Source organism: Triticum aestivum, chromosome 2A, assembly GCF_018294505.1.
Source record: "Triticum aestivum cultivar Chinese Spring chromosome 2A, IWGSC CS RefSeq v2.1, whole genome shotgun sequence".
Lineage (NCBI taxonomy): Eukaryota > Viridiplantae > Streptophyta > Magnoliopsida > Poales > Poaceae > Triticum > Triticum aestivum.
In genome coordinates, this window is record NC_057797.1 from 558,754,650 (window position 1) to 558,781,370 (window position 26,721).

Here is a 26,721-nt window from a genome sequence, read left to right on the forward strand (position 1 = left end):
GGGAATCCAATGGCGCCCGAACGAATAGTCAAGGGGTACTCGCTTCATCTCGGGTGCATTCTCCGGAGCACTGTCTCGATCAACACCGAGAACCTGAGGCATCCTGACCGAGGGAATTTGCGCAAGCTCCTCTTCACGAAGCTGCACGAACGATACAAGTTCCCCGCTGAATTTGAAAACACAAGCCTCAAAGGGAATAAAGTGAACAATGCTGCCCTCATGAAGATGAGCAAGGCCCTGTCTACTTGGAAAAGCAATGTGAAGAGAATGATCGAGAAAGGTGAGAGTTATGAGAAGATCAAGGAGAAAAATCCTTCGATCACCGAAGATGACTACAACGACTTCAAGATCAATTGCTCGAGCACCGCAAACTCCGAATCAAGTCAGTGGGGGAAAGAAATGCGGGAGCTGAACTTAGGGGAACACACACTTGGTCCCGACGGTTACAGAGTGGCGGAGCCTATATGGGACAAGGAGGAGGTGGACCGTGCCGAGCAAGGCCTACCGCCCCTCTTCGATAAATATGGTGACAAGCAGACCAGGAACTTTGTCAGGGCCTGGTACAAGAAGGACCCGAAAACAAAGGAGCTTACCATGGATCCGAAGACCAGGGCGCTTGAGCTTGTTCTGGTAAGGAATACACCCCCGTGTAATTAGCTCCATATGGTTGCATTCTAATTAATAAAGCCAAATTTCTAAATGGTTCACATTCCTTCCGCAGGCGACTGAAAGCAGTAGCGCGGGGTCGACTAAGAGCAACCCTTGGGACACCACTCTAAATAGGGCGTTGAATGTAATGAAGAACAACGATAAGCTCAGTAAGCCGACGTCAGCTGGTCGTGTGGCCGGCAAAGGCTTGTCGACAAAATGGTCATCATACTATAACACTGGTGGGCGAAAGGAGAAAAAGACCAGCTCGGAAAGCCAGGCGCGCGAGGTTCAAGAACTCAAGGCACATGTGGCGCGGATTCCGGAGATTGTCCAAGAGCAAGTGCAACAACAACTCGGAGCGACGATCACCGCCATTGTGCCTACCTTGATCCAGGGGTTGAGTGCGTGGATTGCGGGCGGCCAACAAGGGCCGCCCCCGATTCCTAGCTTCACGGCCAGCAACTCGCAGAATGCGATGGCAGGGCCATTGGTGTCTCCGGCGGAGGCGGCATTGGTGTCTCCGACGCCGGCACGGGAGCTTAATGCACCCGGGTGTACACCGGCCGGCACCTCTGTAGCAAGCGGCCCCTTCGTCAACTGCACGCCCGCCGTTAGCGGTGCCTCGACATTAGCCGAGCTCGACGCCATCATCACGGTAACTAATTAAGCCTCTCTCGGCCGAGGACTTCATCTCCTTGCCTTTGACTGGGCATCCCTGACGCCCTACATGTTTTTGCAGGGCGCCGCCGACGTTCCGTGCACTCTCCTGCACTTCGTGAACAACGAGTTGGTCGATGTCGCCAAGGGCAAAATCATTCAACCGGGCAACCCCTTGTTCCACGGTACCCAAATGCCACCCAACTTGTTTAGGGTTCAACTGGTTCGGGTGCTGCCAGGCTGCGACGAGTTGTTACCTCCGATTCGACCCGTCGGGGCCGACGATGATGACGTGATGACCCTCAGCGCCTGCCTGAGATGGCCCCTGCTTTGGCCGAAGAGCCAGATTCATTTGGGGGCGGGGGACACCACCCCAAAGACAACACCGCCAGTCGTGCCGACACCAAGTCGGCCCCATGGCAAGACCGCCGCAACGGTGCCGGACATCCCTATGCCACTGGATCCAAACATGCATATGGCACAGGATCAGAACAACGACGACGACGATACATTTGGCAACGTCGATCAGTACTTTGCCGATCATGGGTACGGTGGCGACTTCATGGGGCCTCCTTCTGAAGAACCCAACCCAACAAAAGACGTGCGCGATCTAGCTGGTACCGCGGAGAAGCCAAGTTGCAACAGGCGTCGTCTGCAGTTCAGCTCTCAGGAGACGCCTCCAGTTGCCGACTTCACTGAGCCTCAGATAGGCGAGGTGCTAAATATTATCAGCCCCAACACACTCAAGAAGGCGGTCTATGAGCAGAACTCGGTCCCATTACAGGAGAAGAAGAAGGCATGCAAAAGAAAGACTAACAAGGGTGCGGGCCAGCCGGCACCGAGTATGATCCGTGCTCAGGGCGGGCCACCTTCACCTGAGGATTTAATGAGGAGGCTGCATGTGGCGGGTAGGCCGATGCTACCGAGAAATATGCTCGATGCTGCAACCGGTGCTATGCAGAGTCTGCATGACAGTGTTCTTTCTTTGGAGAAGCGGCGTCTCAGAGAGAAGGATGTGGCATACCCGGTTTTCACGGCCAAGGTGCCAGAGGGAAAGGGCTTTGTGGATAACTCCATCGGGGGTACGATCGTCCTGCGGTTTGATGACATCCACGCTATGTTGAACCTTCATCCGCTGCACTACACCTTCGTTCGGCTATTTTTGCTGAGTATGGAGATGCGGATCATTCGCGATAAGACCCCGGACATCGTGATAGTCAACCCCTTCTACATGCGTGCCAAGATCTTGGGCAGTGCTGCGGACCGGCAAGTCGCGAGTTCTTACCTCGAAGGCGTCATTCTGGCAAACCAAGATAAGGATAACTTCCTTGTGCCTTACTTTCCCGAGTAAGTCCTCCCCTCAACCGCCCCGTAACATATGAATTCTTAGATTTTGATCGTTTTTCTTTTAACATTCCGTGTTTTCTGCAGTGACACACATTGCACGCTCATCCTCCTAAGCCCCAAATATTCCATGGCCACATATTTCGACCCGGACCGTCATTCGAACGTAGACTACACAAATGTCAAGAAGGTTCTTGATGATGTTCTCCCCGGCTACGCCAAATCTGGAGGCACCTTCACCAGGCCTATTCGTAAGTACGACAAGCACGTGTTCTCCCACAATACGATGTTCTGCTGTGTCAAGCAGCCGCCCGGCGGTCAGAAGGGTGCCTACTACGCCATCCATCACATGCGGGCGATCGTACGGGACCATCATCAACTTCTGCTACCGAGTAAACTCAAAGATTGGGCCGCGAGCGTGTCGGCAATCCAGGACACGGACATCAGACAAGAATTCTTTCGCATCCAGTCGGAGTTTGCGGAAATCATCTATCAAGATGTCCTTCGTACCTCGGGGCAGTTCTACCTCAGAAATCAACTGTCCAACAGTGACATCGACACAATGCTACAAATGCAGGCTGACAACGACCGTTATTTCATGACTCCCACGATAGACGGTGGCTTCATCCACGCTCCGGTCCCTTGAGTCGAGTCGAAAGCAGTAATGATGTGTCTAGTTCAGAAACATCGATTGGCTCATGTTGTAATTAAACTTTAATGAACTTGTAGTATGTCTCTTTGGTTTCGAGAGTCGTTCAACTTAGATGTAATCGATGCTATTAATGTCTTGCTTTTCTCTTCCGATTGTTCTGTTGCATACTTATATATTGCTTATGTATTGTCTGTGAATTGGTACTAACATTTCGTTTGGCTAGTGCATAGCGATGCCGTCGTATGTCGTGTACAAGGGTAAGGTTCCCGGAGTCTACGACGACTGGGAGGAGTGTCGGAGATAGGTTCACCGATTCAGCGGTAACAGTTACAAAGGGTACACCACTAGGGCCGAGGCCGAATCTAGATACGCCCGCTATCTAGCGGGAAAGGGGAGGGAGTGTTGGAGGAACCGGATGAAGACGAGTTTCATCGTGATGATGCTCATCGTGATGACCGCAACTCTCTTCTATGTGAGGTAGTTTAGATGATCGATATCGACTTGTAATGTGAAGACAAACTCGCTACTCGCGGTCTCGAGACTTGTAATATAATGTTCTATCTTTGTTCGGTCTTTTCAATTCGGAGACTAATATGATGAATTGTATTCGGAGACTAATATGATGAATTGTATTCAGAGACTAATCTTCTATTGTATTCGATGAATCTGTTGTTGATGTGTGCTATCTATATTTTCTCCAATTATACATTTTGTAACCTGTGCAAAAAACAGAAAATAAAAAAATAAAAAAACCTAATATTCATACTAATGGCGCATCACATCACAGTGTGCCATTAGTATGCCAAAGGATACTAATGGCGCATCATTGAACAGTGCGCTATTAGTATGCCAAAGTTACTAATGGCGCATCTTGTTGTTGTGCGCCATTAGTATGCCAAAGCACCTGGGTATACATGGCCCCCTGGGAGGCATACTAATGGCGCACTGTTGTATATACTAATGGCGCATCTGAGGTGCGCCATTAGTATACCAGATACTAATGGCGCACCTGTGGTGCGCCATTAGTAAAATATACTAATGGCGTGGCAGTAATGGCGCACCACTAATGTGCCATTAATGGCCAAATTAGGTGCGCCATTAGTAGGCCTTTTCCTAGTAGTGTTGGTCACTTGGGGTCAGATGTGCGAAAGAAATTGAAAGCCGCGTATACATTGATCGAACAACTGTACACTGGTGCACAACGTATCATCTGTACTGCATCCCACAACAAACCGGCGCCCACTTTGATTCAGGACACTTTGACGAAACTGTCAGTGCTTCCTGCCCGGGTTGAAGAGCTAAAGAAATCTGGTGCTCGAACCAGCGCGATCAATGCCTTAATCCGGGCAAAAGCTTGGGTGCCGGATTTTGATCCTATTGAAGCGGCTCAGGGCTATCCCAGCTTGAAGGAAGACGGGTCAGAGTTTAGTGAAGCGGATCTGCGAGCAATAAACCGGGTGGTGCGTCCGCTAGCTTGTTAATTGGCTGAAGAAGCAGACTTGTTTCATTATCAAGCCCAATATGGCAATCAAAACAAGCGAGTAGCTGCACCAATTCATGAAGCGGAAAATCTTATCCCTCCAATCCGTAAGTATACTTACGCTCCCGATATTGACCCGTCGTTGCTGATCCATGATGAAGCTGTCTTTCAAGCATTAATGGGAATCAACTGGACAATTGTTGATTTCCAGCTGCTGGGTAGAGAAACTGAAGCTGAAGCGGCGTGGGATGACCCACAACCATCAGGCCAGGCTGGTGACCAAGCTTGAACCGGAAGCCGGTTTAAAACTGCTTCTCCCTTGCGAAAACAATGATCTTATTGTGGGCACCATGTTGCCTTGTAATAGGCTAGCTGATACTTTTGATGCTGATATGCCTTCGGGCATAATTACTGCAACTTGCTCTTCCTTTGGGTGATGAACTTTCCAAAGTACTTTCTGCAAAAAAAATCTTAAAGTGCCACCGCGGTTGTACCGTTAGGCGGAATATGATGTCTGCATACATGAAATCAAAACATCCGAAATTTTTAAGTATATGACCAAATTTTGAGATACATAATACCTGCCATCGCTGGACGTGAAGTTGGCTTGGCCAATCTTGAAGCGGAGTTTTATAAACCCACACTGTTGGAGGAGATAGCAGCTCCTGTATATATATGATGCCGGTTTACCATGTAAACCGTGCTAGGTTATAATAAACACCGTGTTACTCCATAATAGGATGTTAACAAAAAATCAAACCGAGCAAATAGTCTCCGGATTAAAATGGACCGTGTTCCGTCAATTGACAGTTTAAACCGGCTTAAAACACAATAAAAAGAAAGAAATATCTTTCAAAGAAAAAAATGTGAAGCAAAGGCAATGACAAAACCGTTTGCAAAAAGAGTCTTATTTGAGCTGATCAGATGGCATTACCATGGTCGGACACGACCAAGCTCCCGATAGGTGTAGCTATGGTTCAAGTCAGCCAGGTCCCCAAATGAAACCATGGCATTTATGTCGATCAAGTGGCATGGCAATGGTTCGTGTTCGACCAAGCCCCCAAGTGATTCTGTGGTCTTAGGCCGATCAAGAGGCATGACTGGTTCAGACATGACCAAGTCCCCAAGTGATCTGGTGGCTCTCGCCTATCAAGAGGTATTGCATTGGTTCGGACACGACCAAGCCCCCAAGTGATATAACATGATGCTTTTGAAAAGCTAACTCAGGGGGTAAACCGAAGGCCGCTTTAGAACAACTCCGTGTAACCACACATGATGTAAAAGAACAGATACCCCGCTTTAGCTGAGGTTCCGCTTTATTATATTTAATCATGAAATATACATTATCGTAATATGTACATAAGTGGATCCAATGGCTCAGGTATAGTAAGGCCGAAGATGAGCTATGTTCCACGGCCTGTTGGTCTCTTCCTCTGATGTACGTGAGTCTTTATGCTCTCGAATATCGATCAGATAGTATGACCCGTTGTGCAGATTCTTGCTTACCACAAAAGGTCCCTCCCAAGGTGGGGATAGCTTATGCATATCAGTCTGATCTTGGATGAGCCGAAGCACCAAATCTCCCTCTTGAAAGGTTCTGGTTTTAACTCGGCAACTGTGATAACGACGAAGATCCTGTTGGTAAATCGCTGAGCGAGCAGCTGCTATGTCACGCTCTTCATCCAAACGGTCCAAAGCATCTTGCCATACTGTCTCGTTGTCTGCTTCAACATAAGCCGTCACACAAGGTGAATCATGACGGATATCACTGGGGAGAACCGCCTCCGCTCCATAGACCATGAAGAATGGTGTGTATCATGTTGATCTGTTGGGTGTGGTATTGATGCTCCATAACACAGATGGTAATTCTTCTACCCAACAACCCGGTGTTCTCTGCAAAGGAACCATAAGCCGGGGCTTGATGCCTCTCAAAATCTCTTGATTAGCCCTTTCTGCTTGACCATTGGACTGTGGGTGTGCTACGGATGAAACGTCAAGCCGTATGTGCTCCCGGTCGCAGAACTCCTTCATGGCACCCTTGGACAAATTGGTACCATTATCTGTGATGATACTGTGTGGAAAGCCAAACCGGAAAATCACTTTTTTGATAAACTGAACCACCGTGGCCGCATCACACTTGCTAACCGGTTCTGCCTCCACCCACTTTTTGAACTTGTCAACCGCCACCAGGAGGTGGGTCTTCTTATCTTTAGACCTTTTGAAAGGCCCAACCATATCCAGCCCCCAAGTCGCAAACGGCCAAGTAATTGGAATCATTCTCAATTCTTGAGCCGGCACATGAGCACGTCTTCAAAACTTTTGGCAACCGTCACATTGTCTGACCAGATCCTCCGCATCAGCATGAGCAGTTAACCAATAGAAGCCATGGCCAAACGCTTTAGCTACCAAAGATTTTGAACCGGCATGGTGACCACAATCTCCTTCGTGGATCTCACGCAAAATTTCACAGCCTTCTTCAGGAGACACACAGTGTTGAAACGCCCCTGATATACTGCAATGATGCAACTCGCCATTGACAATAGTCATGGACTTGGACCGCCGGACTATCTGTCGAGCCAGAATCTCATCCTCTAGTAACTCACCCCGGTTCATGTACGCCAGGTAAGGAAGCGTCCAATCCGGAATGACATGAAGAGCTGCCACCAATTGAGCCTCCGGATCAGGAATAGCCAAATCCGCTTCACCAGGGAGCTTGACCGACGGGTTGTGTAGCACATCGAGAAAAACATTGCGCGGGACCGGTTTGCGCTGAGAGCCCAGCCGGCTTAAAGCGTCCGCCGCTTCATTCTTCCATCGGTCCACGTGGTCCACCTGATAGCCTTTAAAATGACCTGCAACAATATCCACCTCACGACGATATGCTGCCATGAGGGGGTCCTTGGAGTCCCAAGTGCCAGACACTTGTTGAGCCACGAGGTCCGAGTCACCGAAGCACTTAACTTGACTTAGGTTCATCTCCTTAGCCATCCGGAGACCATGGAGCAAGGCTTCATACTCAGCTGCATTGTTAGTACAAGGAAACATTAAGCGGAGAACGTAACAAAACTTATCACCTCGTGGGGAAGTTAATACGACTCCAGCCCCCGAGCCTTCCAATTGCCTGGATCCGTCAATATGGATGGTCCAATATGTGTGATCCGGCCTTTCTTCAGGTGCTTGCATTTCCGTCCAATCATTGATGAAATCAACTAGTGCTTGAGACTTCACCGCCGTTCGAGGCACATACTTCAATCCGTGCGGCCCAAGCTCTATAGCCCACTTGGCAATCCGGCCAGTCGCTTCCCGGTTCTGGATGATATCCCCCAAAGGAGCAGAACTGACCACCGTAATTGGGTGCCCTTGGAAGTATTGCTTAAGCTTCCGGCTTGCCATAAAAACTCCGTACACCAGCTTCTGCCAATGCGGATACCTTTGCTTGGACTCAATGAGTACCTCGCTGATATAATAGACCGGACGTTGAACCGGATGCTCCTTACCTACCTCCTTTCGCTCCACCACAATAGCCACGCTGACCGCCCGAGCATTAGTAGCAACATATAGCAGTAACGGCTCCTTGTCAATGGGAGCGGCGAGCACAGGTGGATTGGCCAATTGCTGCTTTAAGTCCTCAAATGCTTCATCAGCAGCAGAACTCCAGATGAACTGATCCGTCTTCTTCAACATCTGATACAAAGGGATTGCCTTCTCACCAAGGCAGCTGATAAACCGGCTTAACGCGGCAATCCGGCCTGCCAGGCATTGAACATCATTGATACACTTCGGTTTAGCCAGGGAGGTGATGGTTGTGACCTTCTCTGGATTAGCCTCAATTCCCCTGTTGGACACCAGAAAACCCAATAACTTGCCCGCCGGTACACCAAAGACACACTTGTCCGGATTAAGCATCATCTTGTATGTCCTCAGGTTACCAAAGGTTTCCTTCAGATCATCAACCAGAGTCTCCTTCTCCCTGGACTTAACCACGATATCATCCACGTAAGCATGTACATTACGGCCAATCTTCTTGTGAAGACAATTTTGTACACACCATTGATAAGTTGCCTGGGCACTTTTGAGCCCAAAGGGCATAGACACATAGCAGAAGGCTCCAAAGGGAGTTATGAATGCCGTCTTCTCCTGGTCCTTAACTGCCATTTTGATCTGATGATAGCCAGAATATGCATCCAAAAAATTTAAACGCTCACAACCCGCCGTAGCATCAATGATTTGATCAATACGGGGAGGGCAAAAGGATCTGCTGGACAAGCCTTATGAAGATCTGTGTAATCCACACACATGCGCAAGGTGCCGTTTTTCTTAAGGACTAGCACCGGATTGGCAAGCCATTCAGGGTGAAAAACTTCAAAAATAAAACCAGCTGCTAATAGCCTGGCTACCTCTTCTCCAATCGCCTTGCGTCTTTCTTCGTTAAACCGGCGGAGGAACTATTTCACCGGTTTGTATTTAGGATCCACATTAAGGGTGTGCTCAGCGAGTTGCCTCGGTACACCTAGCATGTCAGAGGGCTTCCATGCAAAAATGTCCCGATTCTCATGGATGAACTCGATGAGCGCGCTTTCCTATTTCGGATCCAAGTTGGCACTGATGCTGAACTGCTTGGACGAATCGCCAGGTAAGAAGTCAACAAGCTTAGTTTCTACTGCCGATTTGAACTTCAGGGCCGGATCATGCTCCGTAGTTGGCTTCTTTAATGGAGTCATGTCTGCCGGATCAACACTGTCCTTATAATACTTCAGCTCCTCGGTGGCACAAACCGACTCTGCGTAGGCCGCATCTCCTTCCTCGCACTCCAAAGCGATTTTACGGCTTCCATGAACCGTTAGTGTCCCCTTGTAACCCGGCATCTTGAGCTGCAGATACACATAACAGGGCCGTGCCATAAACTTGGCGTAGGCCGGTCGCCCAAACAGGGCGTGATATGGACTTTGGATTTTCACCACTTCAAACGTCAATGTTTCCGACCTGGAATCATGATCATCTCCAAAGACCACTTCCAGAGCTATCTTACCAACATGATATGCTGACTTGCCAGGTACCACACCATGGAACACCGTATTATACGGTTTGAGATTTTTATCTGTTAGTCCCATACGACGGAAGGTCTCATAGTACAAGATATTAATGCTGCTCCCTCCATCCATGAGCACTTTGGTGAACTTGTAACCTCCCACCTGAGGCGCCACCACCAGAGCCAACTGGCCCGGATTATCAACCTGGGGAGGGTGATCCTCTCTGCTCCATATGATTGGCTGTTCGGACCAGCGTAGATAACGGGGCACGGCCGGTTCAACAGAGTTGACTGCCCGCCTCTGAACCTTCCGGTCTCGCTTGTCCAAGCTAGTGGTAAAGACATGGTACTGCCAACTATTCAATTGCTTTGGGTTGCTCTGGTAACCTGACTGTTGCTGCTGCTGGTTGTAACCACCCTGGTTGTTCTGATTATTTTGACTGTTATGTCCGCCCGGATTACCGTTAAATCCTGAACCGGAATTTCCTCCACCGTAACCCGGCCCGGATCCTGAGCCACCGTCGGAGCCGTGATCATACCGGAAAGCATTAGAATTCTTGAACTCCTGCATAATGAAGCAATCCTTCCAAAGGTGGTTTGCTGGCACCTCTTTCGTCCCATGTCTTGGACAGGGCTGGCTCACTAGATAATTTAGGCGGTCCGGGTTAGGGTTGGGTGCCCCACTGCGATTTTTCGGTTTACCCTTGCGTCGCTGGCCATTGTCCTGTGCGTTGGTATTAGCCACAAAGTCCATGTTACCATATTCTTTATGCTTGCCTCCACCACCATTGCCTGCCCAGTGATGCTGCTGACCTTTGGAGTTGCTGTTCCTCTTTCCCTTCCCTGCCTTGTCATCATCAGATTCAGGATCCTTGGTACTATCAGAATCAGCATATTTTACCAAAGCAGCCATGAGGGTCCCCATGTCAGTGCAATGGCGCTTCATCCGTCCCAACTTCAGCTTTAGGGGCCCAAACCGGCAGTTGCCTTCTAGGGTTAAGACTGCGGTGTCAGCGCTGATGCGGTCTGATGAATGCAACACTTGTGAGACCCGGCGCACCCAATGAGTCGTCGATTCTCCTTCCTCCTGGACACAGGCAGCTAAGTCTACTATCGACATGGGCTGCTTACATGTATCCTTGAAATTATTGATAAACCGAGCTCGTAATTGGGCCCATGAACTGATAGAATTGGCCGGTAAGCTTTTTAACCAAGTGCGGGCCGTTCCTTCAAGCATCATGGTGAAGTATTTCGCACATGCCGCATCATCCACATCCAGCATCTCCATGGCCATCTCATAGCTCTCCACCCATGTCTTTGGGGGTTGATCCGCCGTGTAATTCGGTACCTTGCACGGGCCCTTGAAATCCTTGGGCAGGCGCACATTGCGTAAAGCAGGGACAAGGCAAGGCACCCCCAAAGAGCTAGAAGTAACACCGGGTTCGACCGAAGTAGTTGGACGAACCGGCGTAAGCTGCCGAGCCTGATATTGTGCGGCTAACTCGGCCTCCCTGCGTGCTCGGGCCCAGTCCACCACTTCCTGAGCGTTATCAGCACCACCCGCCGGGTTGTTGCCGCGGGGTGCTCCACGTCGTTCATTACTTGACACTGCCGGTTCCTCCATACGCCTGCTATAGCTTGGTCTTGGGCGAGGGGTCGAGTGGATCCGGTTGCGGCTGTACGAGTATGCTTCCTGTTGGTCCAAAGCTGTCCTAAGAAGCTCCTTGACCCATCACGTCTCTATCGCCTGCGGTGAGTCACCTTCAATTGGAATGGCCTCCAGCCATGCAGCAGCGGCGACGAGATTGTCCATTGGGTTGGAGTAGTGACCCGGAGGTGTTGAAACAGCCTGAGGTATAACGGTGTTTTGACGAGGCGGATCTATTCGACGAGGCTGAACCGGCGCACCAGTCCCAGGAGCTTCCGCCCGGTTTCCCTCCAGCGGATTACTGGTTCCTGCTCCCTGGGTGTTGAAAAGGTCTCTGGCCTCGAAAACCGGAGGCAAACAAGATCGGTACTTCCTCCTCATGACTTCATGCGACGCGTTCTAGTCCAACATGAGCCTGTAGGCTTGTGCGTCTAGAGCGGCCCGCTCTGCGGCCATCCTGGCATCCTCAGCTGCCAAGTCCGCCTTGGCCTGGGTGATCTGTTCCCTTACCTTTGCAATCTCCGCGTTGTGGACGTCCTGATCCTCCGGATTAGCTTCCGCCATAAGCACAGCCAATGCATCAAATAGCTCTGATAGGACTTGAGCCGGCGGGCGCACAGGGCCTCCTGCCCCGGCAGCCGTCGCCGCTGCTGAACCAGAGGTTGTTGCTGCAACGGTCGAAGAATGAAGCGCTGCCTGTGTGCTGGCCATGAATATTCCAACTCGGTTGAGCAGATCAGAGGGGTCCAGAATACTGTCGCCGTTGGAACAACCCCCAATCCGGCCATCTTGTAGCTGATATAGAGATTCGGTTTCTTCGGTTGATGACTCATTGCCGGAGTAAATGACGGTCTCGCCGCCAGATCCTGATGCATCCTCATGACCTCCTCCATGGATGACTCCCACAAAGGCACGCTTCATGGCCGGTTTAACCCGGGCAGATCGTGCACACTAAGCCGTTTCGACGAGGTCGGTGCAGATATCCGGCTCAGGGCCCGGTTCTTCGATCTTGCCGATGAAAATGTGTATGCCACCAAAGGGGACCCGGTACACGTACTCAACTGAGCCGGCCTCGGGGCCCCATCCTACATCGTCTATGTAGAGCTTGCCGCGACGACTCTTAGTCATCTGGCCCACAGCGTAGCCCTCGAGTCCTTCACAGCGGCCCTCCAAGAACTTGAAACCATCATGCGATGGCCCCACGGTGGGCGCCAACTGTCGTGGTTTTGTCACGGCAGATGTCCTAGAGAAAGGACTTAGTCGTGGATCCATCACGACGGGTTAGCTTGAAGGGGTTAAAGCGGACACAAGGACGCACGAGAGTTTATACTAGTTCGGCCCCTTCGATGAAGGTAAAAGCCTACGTCTGGTTGTGATGGAATTGATGGGGTTTCTATGACCAGGGAGCAAACAAGCTTCGCCTATCTCTCGAGTTGTTGTCTCTCTCCTCGAACCGCCGCCGGGTCGTCCCCTTATATACACGGGTGACGCCTGTCGGTTCACAGAGTCCCAATACCGGCTCATAGATGTGTCCGGTTTGGTCTCTCTTATTCCTAACTTACAATACAAGTTAAATACCAATGCCGGTTTACGGCTACAGGCCTTGAACCGACCATGGGCCTTGAGCCCTCCTCTGCCTTCTTGGGCTTTAACATACTTAACTACTAACGAATTTAACCCGGCCCAGATAGTCCGGTTTACGCCCAGTAGTGATATCCCCAACCTATCCAAACCAAATCTCAAAGAGCATCAGTTGCCATGGTGGTAACCCAACCTATGTGATCGAAGATCCCGTGAATTAGGACATGCGAAAACAAGATACTAGGTAGCTAAGGAGAGTAACCTTACCAATCCACTCCATTGGAGAGGCAGCACTCTCTAATGTATAAGGAAGGTTAATGTTTGTCTTAATGTATTATAAAGTAAGCATGATGTAGTGCTGGTCACAGCCTATGAGATAGAGAAATCTTTAGGAAGCTCATGAATAGGCCAAGAGTGTGACTAATATGCTCCACCCACGGGGTTAGCCTTCAGCAACCTAATACCAGTAAGACAATTGGTGGGGGTTGTTGAATTATAGATGGCTTTGGGCCCATAACAATAATTCCTGGTTAATTTGTAAGGCCCATGTAGGTGCATGACGAGGTGATGGAAAGTTTAGTACCACCTCACAAGTGGAGGACAGTTGACACCCCTTTATAAGGGTTTCTCTTACACATGCTATTGGATCTTGAGAAGAGAAATGGTACATGCACACTCCTCCGCCGCCTGCCTCGCACCTCTCTGCGTGTGGGTCATGTTTCGTGAATGAGCCGAACCGAGCTCATACTTATGTCATGCGTGCACTTTATTTTTTCCAGACAAAAATGGTTAATTAATCAAGGATTAATTACGAGTCACTAATGGAAGTGACACTGTGTGAGACGTTGGACCGTAGGTTGATTGTCAACTCGGTCATGGGACTAGGCCCATGCCCCCCTAAGTAACATGCTATATATTGGAGGCATTGGCATCCCTAACCGACACACTCAATTCCTACGCATAACCCTAACCATCTTCTATTGTTCCACTCACTCTAGCTGCTTCCGGGGATTACATCTTGTCGACTGTGTGCATGGCTGTTCGGGGGTTCGGAGAGAGAAGGCCTCTAGAACCCCATGCTTTGTTATCCTCCAGTAGGAGAAAGGCGATAGGGCTTTTGGGGAGCGTCTCAGTGTGAATGCTCCCGGTTCATCTTTGTCCTCTTCTTTCATTACTTTCCCGATGCCGACGCCATGGCTGAGGACGTTGTCGCCAAAAATAAGGCTACAGACGAGTCTGCCACCGTCGTCACGCTTTAGCTTGGCCTACCGGTGGGTACAATCTCCTATTTTCTCATTCATGTGGTAGCCATATTTACTATGTTCATAGATGTTTCAGTTTTATGTTCAGTATGTGCTCACATGTTTAGATATCTGTATGAGCTTCGTACTGTTAATGCCATGTTGATGATTTATTTAGATATTAAATCAATCGAAGAATGCTAATATATCCAGCAGTTAGAACTCTAGTTGTGGCAATGGCAGGATGAATAGACTCCGCGGCAACCAGACGCCTATTTCAGGGCGTCCATGGTTATTAAGATTTTGTATTCAACAAGCCTCGTCCGTACGAAGGACCATGCTACTGGAGTTTAAGCCAGATTGCTAGTGGAAGTGCAACAGAAATGTCCACAGAGAATGGCAACAATGGCACCAAACTAGTGAAGAACTAAAAAGAAATTTGTATTGATCTGATGACTCCATTGCATCTATGCTTGGAGAGAAGTTGGACAATCTCACTAGTCCACACAAAGTTGAAGTTGTTCAAGCTTGAAAAGTGACTCACTCGCTTTTCTTAGTGAAATCCATGAGTTAGAAAATTATGATAATGTTGGCAGTTTATCACATCTTGGTTTCTGATGAGTCCAAGTTCTAATCTATAATGATCTTACCAAGCAGAATGAAGAAGAGATGAGTATTAAAACAAATGAATCAATGAATTTGTGTTGCCTTTATGGCTTCCAGACCTGAACTATGCCACATTCGTGTCTTATGGGCTTAACAATTTAACATAGTAATTGGGATGCCTTTGTTCCTGATGGACATGAAGTATGCTTGTATGAGTGAACTATAGTTTCCTTTTCGCCTTTTGGACATGCATATGGTGAATTGTGCTTTCCCAATCTAAATATGGTGAATTAGAACATATTTTGTCTATATTTTAGAACAAATTTATTGTCTAACATATATGTCAAATGTATTGTCAGCATATTATCTTTATTTTAGATGAATATATTAAATATATTTATACTGTGAATCTGATGTTGTCTAAATTTTTTCTTTTTCATAGGTAAAAGAATGTACCGCTATTTTACTTGTTACATTGATTGTGTACAATGTTACAATTTAAAATGAGCACTGCTACATGACGATGGTTGGCGGCTGATTCCTGCACGACAAAAATTTGCAGCCATGCAGTCCTTTCTCACTGGGCTACAACCGTCGATCCTGAGTCGCGATTTTTTTCGCCATTCAACAGGTCATTCATTTAATTTCACAAATCCATGTGGCAGACAAACAAGAAAATTAGAATTGGAATCCAAATCAAATCATTTGCGGAATGTGTTTTCACGACAAATTTGACAATTTGTTCTCGGGACGAAATCAAATCACAGAATGAACTGCCCATGAAACTATTTCATGTGGCTGACTGAGGGAGTCCTGGATTAGGGGGTCTCCTGACAGCCGGACTATCTCCATTGGCCGAACTGTTAGACTATGAAGATACAAGATTGAAGACTTTGTCTCGTGTCCGGATAGGACTCTACTTGGCGTGGAAGGCAAGCTAGGCAATACGGATATGTATATCTCCTCCTTTGTAACCGACCTTGTGTAACCCTAACCCTCTCCGGTGTCTATATAAACCGAAGGGTTTTAGTTCGTAGGACAACAACCATAACAAACAATCATACCATAGGCTAGCTTCTAGGGTTTAGCCTCTCTGATCTCGTGGTAGATCTACTCTTGTACTACCCATATCATCAATATCAATCTAGCAGGATGTAGGGTTTTACCTCCATCAAGAGGGCCCGAACCTGGGTAAAACATTGTGTCCCCTGCCTCCTGTTACCATCCAGCCTAGACACACAGTTCGAGACCCCCTACCCGAGATCCGCCAGTTTTGACACCGACATTGGTGCTTTCATTGAGAGTTCCTCTGTGTCGTCGTCGTTAGGCTTGATGGCTCCTACTATCATCGATAGCGATGCGGTCTAGGGCGAGACTTTTCTCCCCGGACAGATCTTCGTATTCGGCGGCTTTGCACTGCGTGCTAATTCGCTTGGCCATCTGGAGCAGATTGAAAGCTACGCCCCTGGCCGTCAGGTCAGATTTGGAAGTTTGAACTACACAGCCGACATCCGCGGAGACTTGATCTTCGATGGATTCGAGCCACAGCCGGGCGCGCCACACTATCACGACGGGTATGACCTAGCTCTGCCGCCGAACAGTACCCCAGAGGCCGTGCCCGCATCAGCTCCGACCCTTAACTCGGAGCCAACTGCACCAATCGAGGATGGGTGTCTAGACACCGCCTCAGGGGCTGCAGTCTCAACAGCGATCGAGCCGAACACCAGCCTAATCCTCTGCGAAGCCCGTGACTCCAAGGTGCCGGACTCTTTTCTGGACTCCGAACCGTCCGCGCCCCTGCCCATCGAATCCGATTGGGCGCCGATCATGGAATTCACCGCCGCGGATATCTTTCAGCACTCGCCCTTCGGCGACATTCTGAATTCACTAAGGTCTCTCTCTTTGTCAGGAGAGCCCTGGCCGGACTATGGCCAACAGGATTGGGATGCGGACGACGAAGAAATTCGACGCCCACCCACCACCCATTTCGTAGCCACTATCGATGATTTAACCGACATGCTCGACTTTGACTCCGAAGACATCGATGGTATGGACAATGATGTAGGAGATGAACATGAACAAGCGCCTATAGGGCACTGGAAAGCCACCTCGTCATATGACATATACATGGTGGATACACCCAAAGAAGGCAACGGCGATAAGATAGCGGAGGATGACCCCTCCAAGAAGCAACCCAAGCGCCAACGTCAGAAGCGCCGCTCTAGGTCCCGCCAAAGCAAAAGTGGTGATACCGGCACAGGAGATAAAAACACTCCGGATAGTGCCAAAGACAACAACATTCCCCTTTAGCAAAATTCAGAACAGGAGGATGGAGGAGCCAGCTCTCCTGAGAGAGCGGCAGATGGAGAGGAGGAGGATGACAATTACATGCCCCCCTCCGAAGACGAGGCAAGCCTCAGCGATGATGAATTTGCCGTACCAGAGGATCCCATCGAATAAGAGCGCTTCAAGCATCGGTTTATGGCCACGACAAATAGCCTGAAGAAAAAGCACCAGCAGCTTCAAGATGATCAAGATCTGCTAGCTGATAGATGGACTGAAGTCCTCGCGGTCGAGGAATATAAACTCGAGCGCCCCTCCAAGAATTACCCAAAGTGCTGGTTACTACCCCGACTGGAGGAGGAAGCGTATGATACGGCTGAATGGCCACCTCGTGGCCGCGATAGAGAGGCATTCCAGCCAAAAGCTCAGCCTCCACCCCGATGCCATTCAAATAAAAAGGCATGGGGAGATACGCCTGACCTGCGAGACATATTGGAGGACAAAGCAAAGCATGCAAGATCGATCTACGGATCACGAGGGCGCACCACTCTGCGAGACGATAAACGTCACGCCGGATATAGTAAAAGCAAATCCGGCCGGGCCGAACACAGCGGGCAAGACCCATTTGAGCTGCGTCGCGATATAGCCCAATAAAGAGGTGCTGCACACCCCTTATGCTTCACAGACGAAGTAATGGAACATCAATTCCCAGAAGGTTTCAAACCTGTAAATATTAAATCATACAACAGCACAACAGATCCCGCAGTATGGATCGAGGATTTCCTCCTCCACATCCACATGGCCCGCAGTGATGACTTACACGCCATGATATACCTCCCACTAAAGCTCAAAGGACCAGCGCGACATTGGCTTAAAAGCTTGCCAGCGGACTCCATTAGCTGTTGGGAAGATCTGGAAGCCGCATTCCTCGACAACTTTCAGGGCACTTATGTGCGACCACCAGACGTCGATGACTTGAGCCACATAATTCAGTAGCCAGAAGAGTCAGCCAGGCAATTCTGGACTCGGTTCCTTACAAAGAAAAATCAAATCGTCGACTGTCCAGATGCGGAGGCCTTAGCGGCTTCCAAACACAACATCCGAGACGAGTGGCTAGCCCGGCACCTTTGTCAGGAAAAGCCGAAATCTATGGCAGCTCTCACGACGCTCATGACCCGCTTTTATGCGGGAGAAGACAACTGGCTGGCTCGCAGTAATAACATATCAAAGAACCATGGTACCTCAGATACCAAGGACGGCAATAGCAGGTCACGTCGCAACAAACATAAGCGCCGCATTAACAGCAAAAATACTGAGGATACGACAGTCAATGCCGGATTCAAAGGCTCTAAACCCGGTCAGCGGAAAAAGCCATTCAAAGAAAGTACGCCGGGTCCGTCCAGCTTGGACCGTATACTCGATCGCTCGTGTCAAATACACGGCACCCCAGACAAGCCAGCCAATCACACCAACAGGGATTGTTGGGTGTTCAAGCAGGCGGCAAGTTAATTGTCGAAAACAAGGACAAGGGGCCGCATAGAGATGACGAGAAGGAGCCCCGGCAGCCGCACAATGGAGGATAGAAGAGGTTTCCCCCGCAAGTGCGGACGGTGAACATGATATACGCAACCCACATCCCCAAGAGGGAGCGGAAGCGTGCGCTCAGGGACGTATATGCGTTGGAGCCAGTCGCCCCAAAATTCAACCCTTGGTCCTCCTGTTCAATCACCTTCGATCGCAGGGACCATCCCACTAGTATCCGTCATGGCAGATTCGCCGCACTGGTCCTAGACCGAATCATTGACGGATTCCACCTCACTCGAGTCCTCATGGATGGCGGCAGCAGCCTGAACCTGCTTTATCAGGACACAGTGCGCAAAATGGGTATAGACCCCTCAAGGGTCAAATCCACAAAAACGACCTTTAAAGGCGTCATTCCATGTGTGGAGGTCCACTGCACAGGCTCAATTACACTGGAAGTGGTCTTCAGATCCCCGGATAATTTCTGAAGTGAAGAGTTAATCTTCGATATAGTCCCGTTCTGCAGTGGTTATCACGCGCTGCTCGGGCGAACCGCATTTGTTAGATTCAATAAGGTACCGCATTATGCATACCTCAAGCTCAAGATGCCAGGACCTCGCGAAGTTATTACAGTCAATGGAAACACAGAGCGCTCTCTCCGAATAGAGGAGCACACCGCGGCCCTCGCAGCAGAAGCGCAAAGCAGCCTCTCAAGGCAATCAACCAGTTCGGCGCTTCAAAGCCCGGACACCTTCAAGCGCGCTCGGGGAAACCGGCAAATAGATCACCTGGTGCGATCTGAGCTCGTGTAGAAATACGGCGGCCACCCCAATCCCAGCCCAACGGCGAAACTCGTGCCGCGCGTACATAATTACGCATTAAAAATACCATGGGCACAGGTGGGGAGGGGGGCACATGTAACGCCCCGAGACCGATGTGCCAGGTGTCCTCCGCTTATTCGCTGTTGTTGCCTTGTCATTGCTTGCGTGTCATGCATTGCATATCATGTCATCATGTGTATTTCATTTGCATACATGTTCGTCTCATGCGTCCGAGCATTTTCCCCGTTTTCCGTTTTGCTTTTTGGCGCTCCTATCTCCTCCGGTGGTCATTTCTACCTTCTTTTCATGTGTGGGGATTAAACACTTCCGTATTGGACCGAGACTTGCCAAGCAGCCTTGGTTTACTACCGGTAGACCGCCTGTCAAGTTTCGTACCATTTGGACTTCGTTTGATACTCCAACGGTTAATCGAGGGACCAAAAAGGCCTCGTGTGTGTTGCAGCCCAACACCCTTCCAAAGTGGCCCAAAACCCACCAAAACCCTCTCCATCATCTAGAGCGTTCGATCACGATCGCGTGGCCGAAAACCGCACCTCCTTTGGACTCTCCTAGCTCCCTCTGCCTATAAATATGTGTCTCCCTCCGAAATCCTCGCGCAGATTAAACCCTAGCTTCGTCCTCCTCGCGCCCGAACAAATCTCCCACCGCGCCGGACAATGTCCAGCCGCCGCCGCCACCTCGCTCCGACGAATCCCGTCGCGCCACGTCACCCCACCGCCGCCGCCAGCCTATCCCGAGCCACCACCTCACCTTCCCTGCGCCCACTTCGCCGCCATACTCCCAGGGCCCAGATCCGGCCCGCCCCGGGGCCGAACCGGGCCGCACCGGGCCCTCTCTCCACCGCCGCTTGCCCCAGGCTGACCGAAGCCACGCCGCCGCCACGAACTCCACCGGCGCCCCGAGCCGCCCGCCGGCGGCGAGCCTTGCCGCACCAACCGTCACCGAAGCCCGGCGCACCTCCAGCCGTGTCCCCGCTGCTTGTGTCACCCGATGCCGCCATGCCTTCGCCGCGCCGCCTCCCACGCCATGGCCGCCGCACTGCGCCGCCTTCCTCCGGTAGCTCCTGCGCTGCCTCGCCATTCGTGTCTTCCGGACCTCACTGGAGTTCGGACCCCGCCAGGATCCTCCATCGCGCTGCCGGATCAAGCTCCTCCGGCCACCAGCAGCTCCCTCCTCCGGCCTCCTCCTCGTCTCCGGGCTCCTTCTCCGTCTCCAGCGCAACTCTTGCCAACTCCGGCGAGATCTCGTCGGGGGGGACGAGATCCACCCATCCTCCCAACCAAATGGCCGGATCCGTCCCGCACCGTGCCGTCCCGCTTCTCTCCGTCCCGCGTTGACTTTCCCGGGGTGAGATATTTCACTAAGTCCCCGAGATTTCTAGTTTCAAATGCCCATGTTCATCGCATCGTAACTTTGCATCCATAGCTCCAATTCATGCATGTAGCATATAAAAATGTTCGTCTCAGAGAGTAAATCATTTCAAATCATTGCATCATTTTCATTTGAGCTCATCTTGATGCCTGAAACGCTGTTGGAAGAGTGTTATTTGAGTTAATTGTCAGATCTGCTACACCAAATAGCTATTTGTCATTTTTGCCATGATTAATGTGTGCATGATATGCTCTTGAGCTCTACATGTGTTTTGTTATGTGCCTTGCCATCTTTCCAGAGGTGCTATCCATGTATTTTTGTGCTGTGTGTGGTGTCTAGCACAAGCTTGCAAAGTGGTGCATTCGTTAATGCTGATTTCAGGGACTTAGCAATTCCACCAAGTCCTTGATCTGTTCTTATCAATATGCCATATGTTCATGTTGTTTCCTAGTGACCCGTGCCTCTTTTGAGGATGATCAGTAAGGATGTTTTGTTAATCTTGTAGTGCTCTATCCGTCCATGTCTTTGTTTGCAATTATGGAGCACCCTAGCTTGAGTCAATCGAGCTCTACTTTTGCTATTTCGTAAATCTGGGCAGATTGTCTACTTGTTAGCTATTTTGCCGAGGATGTTGTAGTTGATCCATGCATGCTATGCTGTTTCTCTTGCCATGTCTAGCTTATATAATGTGTATTCTTGATGGGTGTATGCTTAGATTGTCATGCCTTGCTCTGTAGTGAGTGCATCGAGCTCGTAAACATGCCTACTTGATATCTGATTTGCATGCTCCAGTTTTTCACTAAGTCTGAGATCTGATTATGTTTTTGCCATGTTCACATGCTTGCAATTGTATTTTCTGATCCCTTTTGGTTCAAGGTCACTAAGGGACTTTTGTTAATATCTTTGAGTAACTCCATGCCATGCCTTGCTTTGCCATGTTAAGTTCCTGTAGAATATATTTTTTCTTGCTCCAAAGTGTGCTACCTGATCTGAAATTCCAGGCTTGTGTTAATTTCACAAAGTCTGAAACCTGTTTATCAACTGCACTTTTGCCATGATTGTTTGAACCTGTTAATGGATGAATTGGCCGTAGCTCAATGTTCATCTTTTTTCAAGCATCATGAGAGGATCCCTGCCATGTATTTTGTTGCCATGTTTGAGTGATGTAGCATATTTATCTTGTTGCATTTAGTTGGCTACTTGCTGTTTATCGCAGACCGGTGCCATATTTGTTTTGTTTGCCATTTCCAAACCGTGCATCCGATTCCGGTGATCTTTATATCGATTTCAACCGAAATCACCTCACCTTTCCAGTGGCACACTTGGATTTACAAGTTGATGCTAGGTTCAATCATTCCTTTGCAAATCATGCATATGCATCGCATACCGCATCCGGCATATCATACCATGTTCATGTGTTGGTTGTTTACTATGTTGTGTGCTTCTTTCCGGTGTTTGCTTCTTCGGGTTGGTTCCGGTAACGTTGCGTTTGTGAGGACCCGTTCGTCTACGTCCATTTGTCTTCTTCATGGACTCGTTCTTCCTCCTTGCGGGATTTCAGGCAAGATGACCATACCCTCGAAATCACTTCTATCTTTGCTTGCTAGTTGCTCGCTCTTTTGCTATGCCTATGCTGCGATACCTACCACTTGCTTATCATGCCTCCCATATTGTTGAACCAAGCCTCTAACCCACCTTGTCCTAGCAAACCGTTGTTTGGCTATGTTACCTCTTTGCTCAGCCCCTCTTATAGCATTGTTAGTTGCAGGTGAAGATTGAAGTTTGTTCCTTGTTGGAACATGGTGATGCTGTTCCTTGTTGGAACATGTTTACTTGTTGGGATATCACAATATATCTTATTTAATTAATGCATCTATATACTTGGTAAAGGGTGGAAGGCTCGGCCTTATGCCAGGTGTTTTGTTCCACTCTTGCCGCCCTAGTTTCCGTCATATCGGTGTTATGTTCCCGGATTTTGCGTTCCTTACGCGGTAGGGTTATAATGGGAACCCCTTGACAGTTTGCCTTGAATAAAACTCCTCTAGCAAGGCCCAACCTTGGTTTTACCATTTGCCACCTAGCCTTTTTCCCTTGGGAGTCGCGCATCCTGAGGGTCATCTTTATTTTAAACCCCCGGGCCAGTGCTTGTCTAAATGTTGGTCCAACCCAGAGCACCGTGCGGGGCCATCCCTTGGCAACTTGGGTTATGTTGGCTCCCGTACGCTTAGCTTATCCGGTGTGCCCTGAGAACGAGATATGTGCAGCTCCTATCGGGATTTGTCGACACAATGGGTGGTCTTGCTGGACTTGTTTTACCATTGTCGAGGATGTCTTGTAACCGGGATTCTGAGTCTGATCGGGTCTTCCCGCTAGAAGGAATATCCTTCGTTGACCATGAGAGCTTGTGATGGGCTAAGTTGGGACACCCCTGTAGGGATTTGAACTTTTGAAATCCATGCCCGCGGTTATGGGCAGATGGGAATTTGTTAACGTCCGGTTGTAGAAAACCTGAAGTTAACCTTAATTTAAATACATCAACCGCGTGTGTAACCGTGATGGTCTCTTTCTGGCGGAGTCCGGGAAGTGAACACGGTGTTGGAGTTATGCTTGACGTAGGTTATTCTAGGATCACTTCTTGATCATACTTTTATCGACCGTGCTTTGCTTTCTCTTCTCGCTCTCTTTTGCGTATATGTTAGCCACCAAATATGCTAGTCGCTTGCTGCAGCTCCACCTCATACCTTTACCTTACCCATAAGCTTAAATAGTCTTGATCGCGAGGGTGCGAGATTGCTGAGTCCCCGTGGCTCACAGATTACTTCCAAAACCAGCTTGCAGGTGCCGGTGAGCCCGTGCAGATGACGCAACCAAGCTCAGGAGGAGCTCGATGAAGATCTTGTCCTTTGTGTTGTTTCGCTCTAGTTGTTCAGTAGTGGAGCCCAGTTGGGGTCGATCAAGGACCTTGTCGCATTTGGGGTTCTTCTTTTATTTTGGTTCCATAGTCGGACCTTGATTGTATTTGGATGTTGTAATGCTTTATTCATGTATTGTGTGAAGTGGTGATTGTAAGCCATCTATGTATCTCTTTCCCTTATGTATTACATGGGTTGTGTGAAGATTACCTCACTTGCGACATTGCTTTCAATGCGGTTATGCCTCTAAGACGTGCTTTGACACATGGAAGATATAGCCGCATCGAGGGTGTTACAGCACAACTGCGGCATGCCCCAAGACGCGGCCTAAACCGCACTAGGGGCTTCCCATTTGGTTATTTTTTTCAAGACCTTAATCTTTGGAAACACTGTCCGTCAGCACTATTGCCGAACACATGATGCAACAACCAAGGAGGTAGACAGCTACGTCATACCACGGAATTCCCAGGTGGATTACAGTAACGAGCGAAATATTAGATTTAATATCATTCCTCAGCTTGCCCTTGGAAGGGACATAGTCCTACTCTTTGCTTATCGCACTATCTGTATCACTCTGCTTTAACGCAATTTTTTAATAAACAATGCATGACATTACGACTATCATTGCATTCTTGTTATATATATATATATATGTGTGTGTGTGTGTGTGTCTGTGTGTGTGTTCATTAATGACGCCTTGCAACCGTACACCTTGGTACGGCTAATACACCAGGGGCTTACGTACCTCACAGTACGGTGTGAAAAGTCTGAACACTTTCACAAGTGCGGCACCCTGAACTTATAGCATTATATGCATCAGCTCCGAATCATGTCTTTGGTCAAATGTTGGGTTTGCCCGACTCCTATGTTTTGGTACCTTACGTTCCGCTCTATCGGCTAAGGTAGCGCTAGGAGAACTACTGCGATTGTGCCTCGGTTCTGCTGGGTTCAGCACCTCAGTAGAGAAAGCTAAAACTGACTGTCATGATAAGGCGAGAAACTGGTCGCTGTTCGGCGAGGTTTTCAAGTCCCTAAAGACTTATGCCGCTTAGAGCAAGGGGCCGGCCCTGTCCGGCTTAAAGCCGTGTATCGCGCCCCGAATTCGGCCTTCCGAATACCAGGGGCTTCGCCGAAAAAATAAATTATAGAATTCTATGGCCAAGTGAGAGTGACAAAGCATTATTAGTCCGGTTGCCTTGTTCGCTGTGCTGAGCACCTCCCTCGAAGGACCCAAACATGGGAACAAGAGTGCTCAGGTTTATCCCGAACACCCCAGCACTCGTGGCATGGGGGCAGAAGCCGAGGACTAGCCATCTCTCAGATTGGATAAACAGCCAAACAAAAGGTAATATTTTAAATTCAAACAAGCGTTGCATAGCGCATATGAAACAAGTTTTCATAAATACAGGATAAAACGAGCAAGTCTCATTCAAATATTACATCTTTTGAACACTCATTCGCGATGAGACGGGCACCCGGCAGAACACCCTCGTAGTACATCTCGGGGTGGTGGTGCTCCTTGCCCTCCGGCGGCCCCTCCTTGATCAGCTTCATGGCGTCTAGTTTGACCCACTGCAATTTCACACGGGCGAAAGCCCGGCGTGCACCTTCAATACAGACAGATCGCTTGACGACCTCCTGCCGCGGGCAGGCATCCACAAGCCGCCTCACCAGGCCGAAGAAGCTGTTTGGAAGGGCGTTGCCAGGCCACAGTCGGACTATGAAGCTCCTCATGGCCAGATCGTCTGCCTTATGTAGCTCGACCATCTGCTTCAGTTGGTCACTCATTGGCACCGGGTGTTCGGCCTCAGCATACTGAGACCAGAACAGCTTCTCCGTTGAGCTTCCATCCTCGGCCTGGTAAAATTGTGCGGCATCGGACACGCTGCGGGGCAAATCTGTAAATGCTCTTGGAGAGCTCCGGATTCGGGTAAGTAATCAGTAATTTACTTTTACATGCTTGCTTTGCATATAGAAAGCCTTACCCGCCGCTATCTTATTCATCGCATCAATCTCCTGGAGGGCCTTTTGGGCTTCGGCCTTGGCACTTTTTGCGCTCTCGAGGGCCGCGACAAGCTCATACTCCCGCGTCTTTGAGTCAAGCTCCAATGCCTCGTGCTTCGCCACGAGATCCTAGAGCTCTTGCTACACCTCGCCCACCCGAGCCTCGTGCTTCTCTCGCTCGGCGCGCTCCTTGGCCGCTTTATCTTCGGCCTTGGTTAGCGCTTGCTTCAGGGTCGCCACCTCGGTCGTGGCCCCTGGAAAATATATGATGATCCTGTCATTTTGCAATCGCATCTTCTTTTATATGTACATATCTATAGACAGGTTATTACTTACCCTTGTTCTCCTCGAGCTACCTCTTGGCAAGGTCAAGCTCTTTCCTGGACCCGTCGAGGTCCTGCTTCAGTACAGCGACCTCCGTAGTCAGTGCGGCGGACGCCAGCAGCGAAGCATGCATATGCATATTGACATACTTATATTAGACTGTTGCGATATTATTTGATCCTCTATTCGGCTTTTCTTTGTGAACACCGAACAAAGCATCAGGGGCTACTGTCTATGCGGTAATATTTCTAATACATTTTAAAACACTTACCTCAAAGCCTGTTAGAAGGCTAGCACAAGCTTCGGTCAATCCGCTCTTGGTGGATTGAACCTTCTAGATCACCGCGCTCATGATAGTGCGGTGCTCCTCATCGATGGAAGCGCTGCGAAGCGGTTCCAACAGATTGTCCGGCGCCTCTGGATGGACAGAGGTCACTGGCACAGGCTTCTTGCCCCTCTTAGAAGGAGGCCGCCTGCCCGAGCCCGGAACCGCTGGAGGGTCCGGCACGGTGTTCGGCTGAGGGAAGAACTCGGAGCTCTCAGGGGCCCCGTCCCCTCGGCTCCCGGAGTCTGGA